The sequence below is a fragment of the Tachypleus tridentatus genome, chromosome 10, assembly GCF_004210375.1.
Source record: "Tachypleus tridentatus isolate NWPU-2018 chromosome 10, ASM421037v1, whole genome shotgun sequence".
NCBI classification, from domain to species: domain Eukaryota; kingdom Metazoa; phylum Arthropoda; class Merostomata; order Xiphosura; family Limulidae; genus Tachypleus; species Tachypleus tridentatus.
In genome coordinates this window covers 148,186,503-148,194,294 of record NC_134834.1, presented here as the reverse complement: position 1 = coordinate 148,194,294, position 7,792 = coordinate 148,186,503, and the positions used below count along the sequence as shown (strand labels likewise).

At 34.4% G+C, this 7,792-nt stretch overlaps 1 protein-coding gene across 2 annotated transcripts in view; it reads left to right on the top strand.

Annotated features, from left to right (window-relative positions):
• Positions 1 to 2,380: 2,380 nt before the first annotated feature.
• The window catches only part of LOC143230575 (zinc finger protein rotund-like), a 288,029-nt gene continuing 282,617 nt past the window's right edge, over positions 2,381 to 7,792 (top strand). Inside the window, exon 1 of one of the 2 annotated variants that reach the window (XM_076464373.1) lies at positions 2,381 to 2,476. The gene's annotated coding sequence lies outside the window, so the exon portion shown is untranslated. The remainder of the gene's footprint in view (positions 2,477 to 7,792) is intronic. The other variant, XM_076464370.1, reaches the window with a different exon arrangement.

Sequence of the window (7,792 nt, the reverse complement as noted above, 5' to 3'; positions counted from 1 at the left end):
ATAATCGTAAAGTTTTTAAACTTTTTAAATGTACATAAATAGTATTCTTATAGTTCACAAGATGTTGAAAATAAACATTAAAATTATATACACACACACGCACACACACATATATATATACACATACATTAAATGATTTGGACATTGGTAAATGGACGAGAGTTATAACTGACGTATATATATTACATACTAGCCTGCATGATTTAACACGTGATAAGAACAAGAATGACATAATTTTTAAGGGCAGTCTTCTATTCGTATGCACGAGACAAGATATTTCACTTCCGAAACATTTTACTTACACATGCAGAGGTTAAATGTGATATATAAGTTCGATTTTTAGAGCATTACCAGGTCGTTACAATCCATGTTATTAAAATCAATCGTGCTCTATCTGACGACTGTGGCTACTGGCAAAAGTTTTGTAGCGTAGTTTCCATTGTAAAAGTCTAGTCGTAAGGCTATTATGTCTAAAGCGTATCACTCGATGGTTTCCATAATCCATCTCGTAGTTCTTATTTTGATAGTCCGATCATGAAGAATTCCATAAGTGCAGGATATGGTGACTTGACCGGTATGTTTTTAATAGAATAGCATGAATATTTGTTTCATACTGCTTAAGATATGTTATAGTTGAACGGGAGGTATGAGTGGAAGCCGTGTCTTGGAGAATCCACTCCCTGTTGATCTCGTTTCCAGATGGAAGTTCTTCTTGATTATGTTCCTTCTGTTCCCTAGGGCACATGGGCGGTTTTTACCATTAAACTCTGTGTTCATGGATTCTCATCTGTTGGAAGACGCCACACTTTGCTAACCACGACTTGTTGCAGATTTCTTGTTGGATAGTATTAGTACCCCATGTTGATCCATATATCCGTTATGGAAATTTTGAGTGAAAGATCTAAGCACATCTTTGTAATTTAAGTGTACGAATATTTTGGATCGGAAACAGCCGTTACACACAATTGCTAAAAGCGATCCATTTTTGGTAATTTCAGACAATTTGAAAATGTAGTTATTATACATCTCGTTCCACCACGACTTTACACCTGTTGTAACTGTCAAGTGACTCGCTAATTTGAATGTTGAAAATCATTTTAGTATAGCGTGCTCGGTAATGATAAGAAGAGGTGAAAATCATACTAAGGAGCGGAAACAACAAATATCTTGTCAATATTTCGGTCAGGTGACCCTCATCGTGTTTTTCTATTTTCAAGCATGAGTTTAGCTACTTGAATTAACTTCCTAGATGTGTGTAGTTTACTAGGCTGTGCATAGCCTAACGGTTAACATCCACAGAAGTTAAATTTTAGGGTTAATGGTACATGTCCCGTTGCTGCAAAAATGAGTTCTGCATGACTTGCCTGTAGGCACGTGATAAGAATGACGATCAAAACCTGCTACTGATCAAAATAAAAATAGTCTAAGAGTTAGCGGTGGACAAGCTGCCTTCCTTTTGGTCTGTCACTGCAAATTTATGGACGGCAATGAGCAAATAACCCTTTTCGAATCTTTACACGAAAAATTCTGGCAAATATGAAGTAAAAATATATAATTATTTAATACGGCTATTGCTCGTGCATTATTTACGAGTATTCAATACAAAAATCTCTGCAGTGTTTGGTGAAAAGGAAGATGTATACTGTATTTCAACGGTGTCGACATTACACTTCTATCTTTGTTTTTATTTAGTACATTATATTTTCAACGCTTTTTTTAATTAAATTAATGTTTCCTTCTAGAAGGGCGTCTTTTACTGGCTTTCTTGGACCGCCCACATCAGGGGATCTACCATTCTCTGTACGCCGAGGGTGACCTAAAGCTATCCTCGTGAAAGAGTTACCCGTCCTGCACGAGACCGAAAGAGGAGGAGCATGGGTTGCTGCATGTGCTCCAATGGTTTCGTGCAGCTAAAGTACAGGCTAACGCACCTGTCACGTTCTCATTTCGTTTTGTTGGATTGCTTCCACCAATAAAATTGCATACATAACGCGAATGCCCAAATTAGAAATTCTTTTAAAAATTAAAACAAAATTTACAAAAACAACATTTTTTTTTAGAACTACAGTAAGTTAGATATAATAATAATGTTGTTAAGTGCAATACTGCACAATGTGATATATGCGATCGTGTGTTTCAGGTAAGCCTAAATATCATGACAACTAAAAACTGTATATAGTTATTGACGTATATTTGACGTTATTGTCAAAATTATAACGAAAAAAGTAAAATGTGCGAAATAAACTTTATTTTAATCTTTTGGTGTAATCCACGTTGTGTAAAATATGTAAAAAATAGAAAAAAATAGTACACTTTCATTTTTATTTGAAGACCGCGCCATCTATACTTAACTCGATTCATTACTCTTAAAAAGTAGCCTCGGCTGTCTGTAAAAACATTCAACATGGCGGAAAGAATCGTTTGGTTCCTTACTCCGTATAAATAAGAAGAAAATTAATTAAACAACATACAAGAGGTAAGGTGTTTGCTTAGTATATTTGAAGCAGATCTGCTTCTGGTTGTGTTGATTACCTGATTATTAGGTTTAAGGAAATGATAAAAAAAAGGCTATGTTTTAAGCAACGTCTCCAACATTGCTCACATACACATGAGCTGGTCAGTTGCGTGGCGCGCAAAGTGCTGGCAGACGTTCACGTAACGTTTAGCGTTGTCCTCAGACTAAGCGTCTGCATGTTAAACAATTTTTTTCTTTTCCTTTTTTTTATTGTCATGGCTGTGAGTAAAACCCTTTTTTTTCAGTGATTTACTGTCGTAGCTCATTACCGTAAACCAAATACAAAGTTTAGTTTTAAAGCAATTGTTGTCTAACTATGAAATTTGTTTATACTATTTTAATTCTCGCAAAACTGAATTTTAGTCTAAAGAACCTTTTCAAATCGCTAATGAAGATTAGCCTTTATTTTATCACAGTAATTATATATTGAAATTCTTAAAACTTCGTTGGGAATTTCATACACATTCTAAAGATATCCCAACGAACTTCTAAATATTTTTGTCGTAATAAAGGAAATTACACGACATAAAATAAAGTGCTAACCAACACACACATACATACAAACAAAAAATTATGGAAAAAAATTGAAATTCTTAAAATTTCGTGAGGAATTTCACACACTTCCTAAAGATACTCCAACCAACTTCTAAACATTTTTGTCGTAATTGAGGAAATTACATGATATAAAGTGTTAAAACAACACACACATACAAACAACAACAAATTATGGAAAAAATAAGGCAATGTCGTTTAAGTATTAAAACGTGAAACATTTTACGATTTATTTAGTTCAGTAAGTAAAATTTAACCTTCCGCAATTATAGGTTTCTAGATGTGATTATGAAATTAAGAATATACTACCAGCGTACGATGTGTTTCATTCTTTGCGTTGAAGGCTCGGCATGACCAGGTGGTTGAGGCACTCGACTCGTGATCCTGGGGTCGCGGATTCGAATCGCCGTCACACCAAACATTCTCACCCTTTCAGTCGTGGGGCCATTATAATGTGACGGTCGATCTCACTATTAGCTGGTATAAAAGAGTAGCCAAAGAGTTGGCAGTGGGTGGTAATGACTAGCTGCCTTCCCTCTAGTCTTATACCGCTAAATTAGGGACGGCTAGCGCAGGTAGCCATCGTGTAGCTATGCGCGAAATTAAAAAAAAACAAACAAACTTTGTGTTGAAAAATGAGATAAAATAATGAAACCGTAAATAAATGGTAAATACAAACAAAAATATATCTTCTTGACCAGTTTACCGAGTCTTTAGGTAAAACAGTTTGTGTTTGAGTATTTATAATAATTTGAAGTTTAAACGTTTCGTTTAGTTATGTTTTTATTTGCTGGTTTTTCTGAACGAAACAATCTCGATCAGGGAAAAAGAAATTTTGGTCTGTATACACTTATTATTTGAGATCGTAAATAATTAAATATATGACTTTACGCATGCTTAAAACGTCCGATTAAATTTTAGACTACCTTATAATTATAGTACAATTATTAATAATATACTTATAATGATTGATAATAAAAATCAGATACGTATTTCATTATAATGATTGCCGATTTTATTGTGTAATGAAATTTTTTTCCTAATAAAAAAAGCCACATCGGGCTATCTGCTCAGCCCACCCAGGGGAATCGAACCTCTGATTTTAGCATTGTAATCCGGAGATATACCGCTGTACTAGCGGGGGTAACCGATTTTAATAGTACGAGAAGATCTCTAAATTACATGTCATAAATGCTGTTCAGTTTATTAGATTTTCATAAATCATTTGAATTGAATATTTTTATTATTTTTTTATAATAACAATTACACAGTTCGAGGTTTCTATTAGTTTAAAACATATTTTTAGGGACAATTTAATAATTGATTATTCCTGGTGTTATTTGCTGCTATTTGGAGTTTCTAGTATTAATAAACTGTGGCACTACTTTTAAACAATAATAGTTAACAACGAAATAAAGAGATTGGATATTTTAAAAAGGTGATTTGTAATTTTCTGTTTAAATTATATTTTTGTTCGTAAACCAAGTTTCTATCAAAATATCAAAAATAGACATATTACGTGTTTTTTTTTAAATTTGTTTTTAACATATTTCACTTTAAAATTCCAAAGATTTGGCGCACAATAAAGTTAATGATATAGTAACCTTTATTGGAGCGATATAATTTAAGATTCAGTAAATCTATTTCCGTAGGAAACGACGCGTGTTGATACCGTATAATATTAACCTAGATATTCACCAACATCGGGTAGCGAACAAATCAATAGGCATGACACAGCGTCGACTTCATTTTCCTCGCGTCGTCATAATACTGTTGATGTTTATTTGCCACAGTAGTGTTTATACGTGAATATCAATACACCAGCTTGGGCTTTTCTACAATTTGTCTCAATTTTTACTTAATTTATTTGATTTAAGATATCTATCATGATGCTGATTTAGATGAGGTTTTAATCATTTTTGTATTTTATCTAAATTACAATGGTGGCAAGAGAGTGTGTTTTCCATGGTCTTAATCAGCTTAAAGTGATAATATATTTAATATATTGCCAGGTGGTTAAGGCACTCGACTCGTAATCTGAAGGTCGTTGGCTCGAATTCCCGTCACATCAAACATGCCTGCACTTTCAGCCGTTGGGGCGTTATAACGTTACGATCAAACCCACTATTTGTTGATAATAGAGTAGCCTAAGAGTTAGCGGTGGGTGGTGATGACCAGCTGCCTTCCCTCTAGTCTTATACTACTAAATTAGTGATGGCTAGCACAGATAGCTCTCGTTTAGCTTTGTGCAAAATTCAGAAAACAAACAAACAAACATATAATCACTGCAAGAATTTTAAGAGCTAACGAAGTACTACAAACATATAGGACTAATACTGAGATAAGATTCCTGTGGCCAGACCAGGCCTGACCTGTTGCTTAGCATTTGAGCTCCAGATCAAAGTCCGATGTTCGAGACATAACACTATTGAACATGCTTCGCACACTAAGTAGTAATTATAAATAATAATACTAATAAAATAATCTAATTCAGCTATTTATCTTAAAGATTCGAATAATGTCCTCATAGCAGAGGGTGCTACTTAGTGTTTGCCTTTCTCATGGTCGGTAGTTTAGGATTAGGAGTTGTACCTGAATTCTAGGCCCGGCATGGCCAGGCGGTTAAGGCATTCGACTCGTAATCCGAGGATCGTAGGCTCTAATCCCCGTCACACCAAACATGCTCGTCCTTTCAGCGGTGGGGGCGTTGTAATTTAACGGTCAATTCCATTATTCGTTGGTAAAAGAGTAGCCCAAGAGTTGGTGGTGGGTGGTTATGACTAGCTGTCTTCCCTCTAGTCTTACACTGCAAAATTAGGGACGGGTAGCACAGATAGCCATTGTGTAGCTTTGCGCGAAATTCAAAAACAAAACAAATAAATTTAGCCAGTGACGTATTAGAGGCCCCAACTTTTATACAACAGTTTTAATGGTGTTTTAACGAATACATATAAATTAGGTGTATATTAAAAAAAATTGAAACAGTAACAAGAGGTTTGGTAAAATTATGAATTCAAATTAGTATAGTGAATACATATATATATGTATATATTTGTATATGTGTAATTTATAGGGAACGAAGCTGAAATACCTGTCAACTGACGGAGAATGTTTAAACTTAATAAAATGTAAGTTTAGCAGCAATCATGTATTTCAAAGTAATAACCTGAACATTAACTTTATCTCAGAACTTTAAAATTATAACAAAGCTTTCATAAACAACATTTCCATTTTACATCTACCAAAGGTTTGGATCCCACTTTTGAACACCTTATATTTCACTGACTATGAGAACATCATGGTTGTCTGACAAACAATCTAGTAACTTTGATACTTTAACTTTGACTTTCTTCAGAATATTCAACATTGTCTGAAGTGTCAGCCTGACAAGAATGTTTGAGATTGACTCAGTAAGGCTGTGAGTAAATATCCAACAGGCTTTACAAAATGGAAGTAGGGTTAAGTTCAACTTTGACCCCTTAGGACCTTCCTAGTTCCTAGTGTTTACATGCAAATATAGTTGAGATTGACCAATTGGCTCAGAGGAGTTGGGGGTGCAAACTATATGTATATATATATATATATACATAAACCAGGACTCATCAGGAAATAAACCGTAACTGTGTATGCGCTATATATATATATTGCGCACATATAGTTACGGTTTAGAGTCCTGGTATTAACTGAAAGGCCTTGATGGTACTAGATATGACAAATGCAAAGTGTGTTATGTGTTATGTGTTATAGCTTATTATTTTTTGCTCTTTTCTTACAGAATTCATGCATTACTTGTTCACATCTTTGTGTTTGACTCGGTAACCCAGCAGCAAGTTGGTGTATAAAAACGTTTAGAGGAAAGATCAGACGGGATTTCTAGAGCTAATTCTTTAGTGATTTATTTACGTTTACGTGTTCTAAGTTATTTAGTTAGGGAAGGGGATAATATTCATTATGCACAGCCGTGGATATACGGGCACGAGCGCTATTTATCTTTTCGAAAGTACATCCCTTTAAGCTGATGTAGCCTGAACGTTTTATATTATTTGTACATGTGGTGAAAGAATATAAACGTTTTACCAATGAACTGTAAATTGACTTTTTATATGCTTCTGTCTTTTAGGAAAACCATGTTTAATCTTACTAGTATGGTGTGTATATATATAGTTTAACAGGGTGTATTTAGCTAAGAGAATATTAAGAGAAGTTGTGAAGTTGTTGTTTAATGACTAGAAAAGTACAAGTGCTAACTCATTTAGTATAGATTCTACGTCACTGGTTTCGACAAATATAAATTCATTGAAAACATTGATGTCGTTTATTGCAATCTTATTGAATATGTACTATTAGATCCCAGACTACTTTTTGAAGGTTTTTACTTCGCATAAGACACAACTATAATGCTAATCTAACAATTAGAGTAAATACTTTGAAGTTGTTGTTTAATGACTAGAAAAGTACAAGTGCTAGCTCATTTAGTATAGATTCTACGACACTGGTTTTACATGTATAGGGTTTTGTTTGAAGCTGAGCACAAAGCAACACGATGGGCTATCTGTTCTCTGCACACTACGGCTATCAAAATTAGCATTTTAGCGTTGTAAATTCACGGACATGTCGCCGTGTCACTGGAAGGTAAGGAGTTTAGTTTGTTTTGAATTTCGTGCAAAGCTACTCGAGGGCTATCTGCGCTAGCCGTTTCTAATTTTAGCAGGGAATGCAGCTAGC